The sequence below is a fragment of the Telopea speciosissima genome, chromosome 1, assembly GCF_018873765.1.
Source record: "Telopea speciosissima isolate NSW1024214 ecotype Mountain lineage chromosome 1, Tspe_v1, whole genome shotgun sequence".
Taxonomy (NCBI): Eukaryota; Viridiplantae; Streptophyta; class Magnoliopsida; order Proteales; family Proteaceae; genus Telopea; species Telopea speciosissima.
In genome coordinates, this window is record NC_057916.1 from 40,058,471 (window position 1) to 40,072,311 (window position 13,841).

Genomic DNA, 13,841 nt, shown 5'->3' on the forward strand with positions numbered 1-13,841 from the left:
GGATTTGTGTGTCCACCAAACCCGGTTCAGTCCGTTTCAATTAGGTATTACTTTTTATTGAACTTTTATACATTTTGGTTTAATATCATCACATGTGATATAAACTTTTTCAGCCTTATGTGTCCGTAAGTTTTACTTAAAATGGTAGTCACTACTAAGGTTTGGGCTGGGCACCCTTATCATATGGTCGTCGCATTGGGTATGCCTAGACATGTGATGTCAGGGTACGAATGCGAGTACTCACATGATTAATGTGTGTATTGGTGAAGAATCTACTTTGTCGTTTTCCTCATGTATTACTGCCAGATGTAGGAAGGGATAGACATGTGTCACCGACACCCTTTGCCTGAGGGAACCCTGTCACTGCAAAGTGTGATCGCATTCTTTGGTTCATCAATGGTTGAGACTCAAGTGAGTCAAAGCCGGTGTTCTGGTAATGCGTGAACATTTTGTGAGCGAAAGAGTTACTCAACATGGCCACCACTGCCGGATTGGGGAACACCAAGATTGAGATTGTCTGTCTATGGTCGGATTGGAATCTGGATCCAATGCCATTTTGGAAATGGTTTTTGCAAAATATATTTTACATAAAATAATAGATTATATATGATTCTTTGAATAAAGTGTTTTGTCGAGTTTTGCGGGACCCGATCAGATGCACAGACACTCTTATATGGACATGTATTATGGAATGGGATTTGGCAGTACAAGTGTACATGCCCTAGATTCCATAATGATGGTATTGATTAGTGGGGGGGTTGTACATGATAATTTATTATCATGTAGGGAGTTATTTAGAATTTGCTATATTAACTGGTTCTTTAGTTAATTAATGGATATGGTGCTAATTATAATTATCAATAAATTTAAATAAAGTAACTAATTAAATCATTCCCTATTAGATTCTGCTTCTTCACCTTTTAGAAGCACTTTGAGTCTAAACAGAACTGCAAAACAATGAGAGAGAGAGTCAGACTCTCACAGAGTTTTATCTAAATCCATCTAGGATTTTAATTAAAACTCTATTATTATAAATAGGACAAAAATGCAGAGGGGGAGCAGGCTTCCACGTTTTCTGGCTCCCCCCCCCCCCCCTCTTGGAGTGTTTTAGTCCATCTCTCCCTCTTGTGATCTCTTCTTCTTCTTCTTGCTTCTCTCTTCTGTGATTGAGAGTTAGGGTTTTAGAAACCCAGATCTGTGCTTGAAGAATTGAAGAGTATCTGGGATTGGCTTGAAGAACCTTGGCTGCACCATTAGAGGTTCAGATCTGTTTACTTGGAGTGCTCATTGGAGGAAGAACCACTGTCTATTGGAGGAGCAACACTTAAGGCTCATCAGGTTAGTAGTTCTTTATTAATTCCTATTGATATTAATTATTGATTATTTATGGGATGCGAAAGAAACCCGAATCAATTTATTTTCACTGCGCATTGGGGTATGGGATGGATCCCTCTTTCCATATGATGGATTAGAGATGAATTTCTCCATCTCTTTTGGGTTCCATAATTGCATGGGACACAAAAGAGAAGGGTAAGGCATTAGTTTATCAGACCAAACCCTAATTGGGATGCACCAGGGTTCCCATGGGGGACCATGGGAAACCCTAAAATTCAAATAGGGCGCCCATGGGCGACCATCGGCTAACCCAGGGCATGCAATACCCTAATTGGTTTATAATTGGTTTCCCTAGGGAACCATGACTTGATCCCAGGACCGTACTTTGACCTACAGTGTGGTATCAGAGCCATCTTTCTCACCCATGAATATCAAATAATTAATTGTTTAATGTAATTATCATGAGTGGGATGCAGGTTTCAAATTCTTGATTCAATTTGCACATGGGTGGTTATATGGTTGTTGTAACAACCTTCCCATGTGCACATGGGTAGTTACAAGGTTGTTAGATTTAACAACTTGCCCATGTGATGATGGATTTGTGTTAGTTACATTATTCCAATTATTGAAAGCATGATATCCAAGTGGGGTTGATGATAATTATTTTTTTTTTATTTTTTATCATGATCATGTGGGGGGGGGACACACGTTGCCTAGCCTCTGCGCACGCCCCCTCTCTCCCTACCCTGGCCTTTGCGCACGCCCATGAGTGGCCTTGGCAGCAGCCAGCGCACGGGCTGCGCGCGTGGCCTGTGCATGGGCTACTGCCTGCAGGCTGCTTGCTTGCAAGCTGCTGCCTGGGGTGGTGGCTTGCGGGCTGCTAACCATGGGGCTGTGGCCTGCGGGTTGCGCAATGGGTGCATGCGGGCTGCATTCACCCTTTTGGTTTATCCTCCAGTTTTAATAAAAAAAAAAAGGGGGGGTTTCTTTTCCAAAACAGAATTTTTATTTTTGTTTTGTTTTTTGGAGGAAGTAGATGGGTGAAGAGATCCCTCTCTCTACCTACTTACAATTAAAATGTGATTTTAATTTATCAAGGGCTTGGATACATGTTATCACATGTGATGTGGTGGTTCAATAATTGAAGAAATCCATGGTTTTTGGTTTGCTTGCTTTAATGATGCACATGCATGATATTATGCTATAATGTGATTATTGGAATGGCATTCTAATAAAATGGATGTTAATTTGATGTATGTGATGCATTGAGATTATGGGTGGATGTGATGCTTCTTTCTCTTTCTCTCTCTCCCCTTATCTTTTTTATAAACAAATGTACTCCACCCCATGGGCAGCCCAAAATGGTGGGTTGGTTTCTCCATGCGGGCCGGGTTTCTTTATTATGGAAAGAAAAGTATATAGAATATTTTTCTTAGGATTCCATTATAATTTTAGAGGAGCTAGGACTCCCAAGGCATGTTGATGGTGATCCACATATTGCGCTCAAAGCTTATGGAGATACAAGTCACCTACTTTGAAGACGTGATCGAGCGGAAGAGATGATCGAGGTGTGGCATCCATGACATGATTGATGCACCCATAAAGAAAGTTATTAGTTTTTATTTTTATTGGGAGGGTTCTTTAATTGCTTCTGATAAAAATGCCGTCATCCCATAATCACTTTTAATTAATGTTGATTAATTATGTTATTTAATTTCATCCATGACATGTATATGAGAGTTGATTAATCCCTCTTTAATCATAATACATGTATGATATGGACTAGTCTAAGTCAGTAGACATGTCCATGGCCTCCTATTGAATATAAATGTAGAAATTGTGTGATCTGACCCCGCATAAGCTGACAGGACATTGCCAGGCTCGTTATCATATGGTTGTCTATATTTACCTCTATCTAGATACGTTAGGATATGGATAGTGAGAGGGCACTGCGATAGTGGGCCATCTTTCATGATTCCATGATTCTAACTAATGCAATAGGTAAATACATTACTTAGGTGTATGTCAGCCGACAGGATCTAGGCATGACACCCAGGTGGCCGAAAATATTGGAAACCCATGAGGCGGACAGCTTAGTCCACACTACAGCGGTGTGTATAATGACTCCCGACAGGGTAAATTATACATGCAAGGGTTGTAGGTATCCAATTCATCTTTTGGGTCATGAGGGAGACCCAAATCATGAAAGACCATTAATGTGTATGCTCAATTTTTTTTTCAATGGTTGTTAATATGCATATGTATTTTACTTGTACATGTGTAGATCATTATTCAATGGCTTCCGTTAATTCCAATCTGTTAACACTCATTAGCGATTACAAATTAAATGGTACAAACTATGTCGATTGGTACTGGAGCATTAAATTGCTCCTGACTGCAGAAGGACTATACACAGTTCTTGATGAACAAGTTCCTCCTCAACCCGACCCAAATGATATTGAGGCACATGAAGAGATAAAGGATTTTCTCATGAGGGATTCTAAGGCATCACTTTACATCTTAGAATCGTTGAAAAAGTCAGTTCTAAATTCGGTCAAGGATATACGCACCGCTGGGGGTAAAATGGATAAGCTTGTTGAATTGTTCAACAGGCAGTTGACACACACCCATTCTGATGTGGTGAATCAAATCCATAACTCCAAGATGTCCCAAGGGACTCCAGTGATGGATCACGTCATAAAAATGATCAATCTATTTGAAAAACTGGAATCCATGGGGACTGATTTTGGTTTACGATACAAGACCAATGTGATCTCGGCATCACTCACTTTTACCTTTGCACCATTTAAGATGTCCTGCAAGATGTCAAATAAGGAGATGGAGCTCACCAAGCTTGCTAACGCATTGGTAGTGGCGGAAGCTTCCTTGAAAAAGTACAAGGTTGAGATCAATGCAACTGATGTGAAGCCTTCTTCAAATGGGAAGAAGAAGAAAAAGGGAAGTAAGGGTAAGCCCCTGAAATCCAAGGGTGGGAAGTCTGGCAATAAAGGCAAAGGCAAGTGCTTCTATTGCAAGAAGGAGGGTCACTGAAAAAGAAACTGTCGTGCATGCCTGGCTACTGTGAAAGATAAAAATCCAGATGAAACTAAGGCTACTAAAGAAGATACATGCGATGTTCACATTCTTTATGAGTCTAATTTATCTTTTGAACTGACCAACTCTTGGTTGGTGGATAGTGGTTCCACTGTTCACATTTGCAATGATTTACAGGGCTCAAGAAGACAAGAAATCTAGAAAGAAATGAGGTACCTCTCCGGATGGGCACTGGAGCTGAGACCACGGCGATGGCTGTGGGGGACTTTTATTTTAAATTTTAGTTCTACTTGTTTAGTTTTAAAGGATTGCTACTATGTACCCTCTTTTAAGAGGAAGATTATTTCAGTTTCAAAACTTGTTTTGGACGGATATAGTTTTTCCTTTAATTCTAAATTAGTTATTCGTTTTAATAATTCTTTTGTGGCATCTAGATATATGCAAAGTGGATTGTACTTCCTAGATTGCCCTATTAGAACGCATGTTGTTTCGAATGTTGATTTGAAACGGAAAGCAGCTCCAGCGAACTCAACATATCTATGGCATCTAAGATTAGGTCACATTAATTTGGACCGAATCAGTAGATTGGTGAGAGATGGGCCCTTAGAGTATCTGAGGGTGGAAACATTCTCCACCTATGAGTCATGCCTTCAGGGCAAAATGACCAAGAAACCCTTTAGCAATAAAGGTACTAAAGCCACAGATCTATTAGAGTTAATACATATTGATGTGTGTGGACCCATAAACATACAAGCAAGATATGGGTATGACTATTTTATAACTTTCACCGATGATTACTCTAGATATGGTTACATATACTTGATGCTTAGAAAATTGGAAGCCTTTGATAAATTCAAAGAATTCCAAGCTGAGGTCGAAAGACAGCTCGATAAATGCGTCAAGTCCTTACAATCAGATCGTGGAGGGGAGTATCTATCGGATGAATTTAAAGAATACCTCATATCGCAAGGGATAGTTAGTTAACTAACTAATCTAAGCACATCACAACAAAATGGTGTATCCGAACGACGCAATCGGACCCTATTGGATATGGTCCGGACGATGCTCACTTATAGTGAGCTACCTCTCTCTTTCTGGGGGTACGCTCTAAAAATGGAAATTTATATCTTGAATAGGGTTCCATCTAAGTCTGTAGCTAAGACACCCTTTGAGTTGTGGAAAGGACATAAGCCCAGCATTCAACACCTTAGAGTATGGGGTTGCATTGCACATGTGCGAAAGCAACAGATAGACAAGTTGGAATCTAGGACTTCAAGATGCTATTTCATAGGCTACCCCAAAGGCACAATAAGTTATTATTTCTATGACCTAGTTGACCAAAAGGTCATTGTAAGTAAACACGTCACATTTCTGGAGGAAGAAATATTGACCAAGAAGTCCAAACCTGTAGTCATTGAAGAGTTATTGGATAGCTCAGAAACTTCACTTCCAGAAGTGAGACCAATTGGCATACCCGCTGAAATACCAACACCTCAAGAACCTCGACGCAGTGGGAGGACTATTAGACCACCCACCAGGCTTACTCTTCTAACCGAAGAGGAAACAATGGAACAGTTTCATATGGTATCGGTTGAAACGGATGATGATCCAATAACATACAGACGCCTTTGTGCTGCATGGTGGCCTACATTACACCTTTCGTAAAAGGAGGAAGAAAGTTGACCAGAGTTTCCTGATGTGAAGGGTACGACCCCAGTCTTCACTTCAACAGTTCATTCAAAAGGTCTTAGTGACCCATGCCCTTCAACACTTACTTGGGATCCTATCTTTCTCTGCTCGTGTAGCAGAGTAATAAGAAAGAGGCTTGGAACCCTTTCCAACATTTATTATGGATTTAGCTTATTTAGACCACCGCACTGTGATTGAATGGTGGATTTCAATGATAAAGAGAAAAGTCTAGTTCTCTTTTCATTTGAAAGGATCCTAGCAGAAGACAAAAGAGAACGCAACCAAAGAATCCACCGATCATGAATCCAAGTCTTTGCATAAGATTACTCAATTCTGAATCCAAACAAATATTAGAAAAAATGACCTTCCCTTTCTGAAAAGCACCTTGCTCCTCAGAGATAAGACGGGGTAAGAACTCTCCCAACCTGTTTGCCAAAAAATTTTAGATAATTTTATAAAAGAAATCTCCCACACATATAGGACAAAACTTCTCCAAAGAAACTGCACCCTCCACCATAGGAATAAGAGAGATAAAGCAGTTATTAATCCCTTTAGGCATTATACCCTCCTTGAAGAAATTATCAACCGCCCTCCCCACATCTCTGCCCACCACACCCCAACATCGCCTAAAGAAAGCACCACGAAACCCATCAGGCCCCAGAAACAGGATCAAGATCCAACACTGCTTTCTTCACCTCTTCCAACCCCAAAACCAAATCGAAAACCGCCCTACCCTCCTCACCAAAAACGGAAGGGATCAAATCCAAAATATGCAGGTGCTCTTCCAAAGGAACCGACTTCTGAAAACCTTCGTAGAAATCACTAACAAAATCAGCCACTCCAACCGTATCAGACACCAACACACCATCACTCTTTTTAGGCATTTAATCTGATTTTTCACTCTACTTAACACTGTAGAAAGATGGAAAAAATTATAATTACGACCACCCTCTTTAAGCCATTTAATCCTGGACTTCTCCCTCCAAAGTTTTTCGCTCTCCTTCAGAGCTAACAAGTACCTTGTCTTAGATCAACTTCCTGCCCAAATAGTAAATCATTGACTCCACAGGTATCCATGGTTTCTTACACTTCTTCTAAATCAAATTTAGCTTCCTTCACCGTCAAAATAAAATTTGGAAATACCTCACGGAACCAAGACCTCAACACTGGTTTAAGCCTCTAGAGTTTATGACTCAAAATGAAGATGGGAGACCCAACCACAAGCTGTGCCCAAGACTGCTGCACCACATCAATGAAATCAGAATTTTCCATCCAAAATTTATGAAGCCGCAAAGGAGCATTTTTTTGCTTGCCTAGGGACTCAAAAGCAATAAATAAGGGAGAGTGATCCGACGCCACCCGAGACATCACCCATTAAGAACACAACTGAAACACCTCAAGCCATTTTGAATTTCTAAAACTACAATCCAAAACCGCCTCCGCACGACCCCTGGACCTGTTATTGGACCAAGTAAATTTTATCCCAATGGAGGGAACAACAATGAGACCACAAGAATCAACCCAACCACCAAACTCCAATGTCGATCCTAGCGAGAATGCACCAGGACCCTCTTCTCATCCGATAAAAGGGTGGCATTAAAATCCCCAATTACAAGCCACGGCTCAGACCCAATATTGAGGTGAGTCAAATCAAACCACAGCTCCCTCCTATTAATTTTAAAGCAGCTGGCATGAATAACCGAAATAAACACCAAGCCTCCATTCCAATTAACAGACAAAGAAATTTGCTGATCCAAAGAGGAGATAACCGACGAGCAAGGCAACCCCAATTCCCAAATCACCCACAAATTTGGAAGAGTACAGATGTAAATTATAAATCACATCAGCCGAGTAACCCATTTTATTAAAAAACAACGTAGGAAACCTACTAACCTCCACATTTGGTTCTGCTAGACAAACCAGATCCGGACAAGAGTCAGATAAAACTGACAATAGCGTCGTATGCTCTTCTAACTTCCTCTAATATTCCAGAACAAAACTTTCATTGGACACTAGAGGATTTTGCAGCCAAACGTTCTGACCGTTTGTGACCCAAAACCTCCACTTCTGCCCCCGTCTTTTCTTTACGCTGCTTAGAATGCTTCGCACCCTCCTTCTTATCCAACAAGGCTGCATTATCAATAACTGCGGCCTCCGTCGCATGCACCACCACCATCCCATCTTGGAAAGACGTATCAGCGATTTCCCCCAGCCTATTCCATTGGATCAAGAATGGCATTTGAAAGTCTCCCCCAATAGCCCATGGAATATTTATTGCAGCAGAATCCTCCAACAAATTTGCCCAAAGCATGAACAAATGTAATGATAACCTTGGAAGAAGATTGAACACTATATTCCAAGGATATATATTGCTTATGTTCCTTAATAACCGACACCTGCAGCTCACTTTTCCAGAAAATCCAGTTTCTCTCACCATTCTCCACTCCATTTGAACAAGCAGCATCCATTCCAATCTTCTCTGATGATTACTATAAGAGATAACCTTTCCGACGATCTCAAGAGGAGTTTTACCCTAACTCAATCATCACAACTGTGTCCACATGAGCATCCTCAAGAGTCGAAGCTTAAAGGAGAACAAGATCAAAGAGTCCAAGATAAACTCAAAACCAAGATAACAGTTGATTGTTGTAAATATTATCCTAACCTCAATGTATAATCCATATCCCTTGTACATCTATAACAATAATCACTCCACCATTTTCTCCATCTTCTCTTTAAATAGATAGTGTCGTGGATCCAAGACTAAGAGTGAGAACAGTAGCCTTTAGTGATGGACGTAGGTTCTCAATAGTGAATCGAACCACATTATTTCTTAGTGTCCTTTTCATTCTCCGGTATCTTAGCCTTCCTTGAATGTCCCAATCTATATCTTTGTAATATGGTACAGAAACTCTGAAACTACAAACTCCGAGGATCCATTTTTCACGGCAAGCTTCTCTGTGATGACAAAGTTAAGGGAAAGGGTATCTGTTTGCTTTCAAAGTGTGACTTATGCTCTCTACAAGAAGAACCTTTTCTTCATATTTTCTTGGAGTGTCGCTATTCATCCCTCAACTGGAAAGCCTTCATAGAGTTTTTGGGCCTAGCATGGTCTAGTAACTTGGATAATATCCGTATATTGGGAAAGTGGTGGCTGTAAAAGTCAAGACTCTTGGGCCTCAAAGATGCTTGGTCTGCAAGCTTTATTTTGATCCCTTATTATATTTGGCTAGATAGAAACTCAAGAAGGTTAGTTGGCATCCTAGGAACCCCAGGCAGATCTTATCTTTGATTCTTCAGGCTCTAAAGGATTTGGCTTCAAACTTCAAAGGGCGAGCTTCTTCTATAGCGGACTTCTTGTGTGCTAGATATCTAAAGATTCATGTTCCCCAAGGTAGGCCAAAATCCCTATTAGATGTCTATCGATGACCGCCTCAACTAGGCTAGATTAAAATCAATATTGATGGGTGTTCGCATGGTGATCCTGGGAAGGCGGGCGCAAGTGGTGTTATAAGGGACTCTATCGCCAAAGTGATTGCTTCTTTTCGATCCTACCTTGGTGTTTCTACCAACTTTGAAGCAAAGTTTAGGAGAGCTTTGTCTTCCTAAGGTATGGATTGAGTGTGACTCGACTACGGTAGTGATCATGGCCTCAAAGCTGATGCTTTTGTGGTTTGTTGGGCAACAGTGGTTGGGCCTCCAAACATATATTTGGAACATTGAATGGAAACTTTCCCACTACTTTCGTAAGGCTAATCCAGTGGTAGATTACCTTGCTAAGTCAGCTACAAATTTTGAATTATCATCTCCTATTGATACTTGGCTTGCTTAATTGAAGAGGATCTTAGGTTTGAATTTGTAACTTTTGTTTGATGGTTTTGGACTTCTCAAGTTTCTGGTTGTAACTTTCTTTCATTCTTTAATATACATGACCTTTTAGCGAAAAAAAGTTAACCTTTAAGCTCGGTTTTTTATCGAAAAAATGAAATTTGAATTTCTTTACATTAATTAATAATTATGTAAAATTAATTGTGCAAGGCCTAAACTAAATATGTAGGCCGTTGTAACTACCACGTTATCGATCGGATGATTGGAAGATTTCTTGGATCCTAAAGTCATTGAAATTGTTCATGAAAGGGGTTCGATGAACAGTGAGACCACTCGATCTTTAGTCACTCCGCCGGGAGTGCCGATGCCGTCACCGTGCTGAAAGATGCACTGGGAAGTCCGTGCCATATTTAAGGCCATGTCCACAACCCATCTGGGTAGCCCATAGCTTTGAGCACACTCGTTAAGCTTCTTCCATGAATCCCTCACTAAGCCCTCTATGTGTTCTCTTGCTTCTCCCTCTGCAACACCCTTTTCCTTCATGTAGCATTGTATGGACTTGGGCACATCTCCCCTTTCCATCTCAGCCTTCAATTGCCAAAAATATAAACTAACTTTAGTAAATGATGGAAATTATAAGGTCCATTAATTCCTATACATAATTTTAGGAGAGAGATTAAGAGCTAATATTAATTATAGCTACATTACTTGGGAAGTTCCGAGGTCATCAGTGAGTCGAGTAATGATAGATGCCCAATAAAATAGGTCACCGGAGCCACAGTTCAGGGCCTTTAGGCAATCAAGAGACTCATCAGCCGACAGGGTGCGTCCTTGCAGCTGTAGAAAATAAGCATGGACCATGGCTGCAGGACCACCCACTGATATCCATGCATTACCCAAGTATTCTTCCAACCCTGGTGTGTACCCCTTGTAAAACCATCTTGCTTCCATCATGTATGCTTTGCAAAGTCTTGCCCACTACAAAATATGAAAAAACATATAAATGCAAATTCATTAAAGCTCTGTTTGTTTTTTTGTAAAATGATGAAGAAATAAAAGTTTCCTGTAAAATAGGATTTTTCATTGAAATAAAAAAAAAAAAGGCCCTACGCCAATGTGGGGAATGAAATAAGGTATCAGTATCGGTCCAGGCTGATACTGATACTTGGCTAAATCTGGATTGTGTACCGGTATCAAATCAGTCTCGGATTGGTATCCATTTCGATACTAATATCTCAATCTCTGTCGTAGGGGCCAATGGGAGCACGTGCAGGAGCATTGGCCAAGTGGATTTTTCATTTTTTAAGAGGATAGGGCAATCATTTAAGGGGCTGGGTTGGGGGCTGTGTCTAAGGATAGGCTGCAGGAAGTCTGGTAGTCTTTCTTTTAGGGTTAAAAATAGTACCTCTTTCTTAACATAGGGTAAGATATTCAACGCATGATCCCTCTGTGCATCATAAACAATTCCATTACCAAAATTGAGTAGGGCTAAGTAGCATGATTTCATGTAGTTGGGAAGCTCCTCTACGGCTTTGATATCCCACCTGACAAATTAAAAATATCTCAAATATTTTTTTTGGAAGCCAAGATAAGATAAGCAATTGAAAGATGTACCTTGGAGTCTCTTTGGAACTTACCTATCAACTGCATTTGTGAAGAGTTCAAGTTCATCTAGTGATCCATATACATCATAAATGTCATCAATTACCGTTAATATTGAGATTAATTTGGTGAGCCCAATCCTGCATTTGGAGAATCCGGGCTCATAGATAATCCCAACTGCCCACATGAAATTCTCCACTAATCGGTCTCTTGCAAAGCAAAGCTCTTCTTCAAAAGCCAAGTCTCTCCACCACCTACCAGAGAAAATATGCAATACTTAGCATCATTGTTTACATTGAATTGTAACAATTTGATGTGGACCAACTACGATAAAAGACATTAATTTTATAATAATAAAACGATCAGAACTTAGGCACATGTGAAAGAGGGTCACCCTGCAAGGCCACTAGATGACATTGATGGGAATCTTGAATGTCCAAGAGGCATACCACCAAAATAGAGTACCAGGCCCACACCCAATTATACAAAGGAGGTGGACAATTCTGGTATGGTTAAGAATAAATTTTGATTTATGGTAAAATTTATTTTTTTAAAGACTATTTTCCACTTAGACAAATGGAGCCAAAGCAAACCCTTGTATTAAAGTTGTTATGCTTTAATTAATTAAAAAATTACCTTGATAGCTCCTGTAAATCCCTTTGGTGAACTGATTGCCCAATGTTGAAATCTAATTTCGCTAGCTCAACCAATATTGATGAACTCTTCTTTGTATGCTCCTTCCCGTAAACATTTATGAAGTTCCTAGCTTCTAATCTTACCATTCTCCAGTGCAATGGAACTTCCAGTGATCGTCGCACTTGTTCTGTCAGATTATTCCCCAAGTGTTTCATTGATGACTTGAGACGTGGGACACTGAATTCCATGGCTTCCTCTAGCACTGCTTCTCCGGTCATTCCAAGGTGTGAAGCTTCATATAAGCACAAGAGACCCTTGGCTTCGATACTTAAACAGTCCATGAAGCTCCCATCGTTGTTCTTGAATTCATTAAACACATCTATATGCAAATTAGAACAACACAGGATGAGTTAAAACCAAGTATCAGATCAAGCATTTATCGTTACACTAAAACTAATTAATAGTAGTGAGGGCGCAACTTTATGTCTTTATAAAAGTTCATGTAAATTACCTGAACTAACTTGATATCCATGTTCTCAAAAAAGTCGAAATTTTAAGGCAGCAGTGTAGAGATCATCATTGCCCTCCAAATAAACGAGATGATGAAGAAGAAGGGACTCTTTGATCTCTTCCTCGAAGTGGTAAGCCACTCCCAACCGTTGAATTGAGTCGATGAGTTTCAGTCGAACCAATGGATCTTTGGTAGACCGTATAAGCTGCTTTACTTCTTGCTTGAGCTCCTCTAAACGGGCATGGGAGAGTTCATTCTGCAATCCAAACAAGAAGTGGGAGTTGGTAAGGCATTAAGACCAAGTGAAAGTGTCAAAATAAATACAAAAATTGAGAATATTACAAGGGATCGAGACTAGCTAGCTAGCTACTAACCGTGTAAGGATTCTTCAAAGACTCAATGAATTGGTGATCCCAAATGGTAGGATGATAATGAGCCGATCGGCGTTCACTCTCTTGTGATGCCGATGCCGACGACAACCGTGAGCACCGAGTGTCGGCGACCTTTACTTGACAAACATTGCTGCGTTTGCTGTTTTGCAGCCATGAGATATTGTTGGTGCGATGAGGTAGAGACAAAGATGAAGAGCAGCGTTGAACGAAGAAACTCATTTTCAAGAGAGGTTGAAAGGAAGACGAAACGGAATGTACCATTTTGATTATTGAAGACCAATTTCCTTTCCTAGCTAATTGAAATGTTTTCAAGTTTTTGTGTAAGAATCTAAGAACATGGTGGGTCTTTATAGAAGAAGGGCCCATTCACTTGCGTGGATTTTAAGCACTCCATGTGGAAGAGAAAATCTAACCAGTCATTTTCCCTATCATAGTAACTTCTCTTCACAACCGACAGACAAAAGATTAGATCATGAGAAAGGAGAGGGAAATTAAAGTACATAAACTCGTTATATATCTACTTTTAGAGATGAAGGGTACCTACGTGGCGTAGAATCCTTATCCATTAAAGTTAGAACCAAAAGGATTATAGTTAGGATTTGCATATTCTTTTTTATTTTTTGGTAGAGGATTTGCATATTCAAAAGAAGAAAAACGTTGTCCTTGTGGAAGAATTAATGTTTTTTTATCTGATGGTCACATGCAAATCTGTAACATGTTTCGTACACCTCCTGTTTTTAGTATTTTTCCAATAATATCCCCTTCTTCAAGGCATGAAATTGCACAATGTCCGT

At 40.1% G+C, this 13,841-nt stretch overlaps 1 pseudogene; it reads right to left on the minus strand.

Annotated features, from left to right (window-relative positions):
- Positions 1–10,161: 10,161 nt before the first annotated feature.
- Positions 10,162–13,308, minus strand: LOC122649378 (annotated as a pseudogene).
- Between the last annotated feature and the right edge of the window lie 533 nt (positions 13,309–13,841).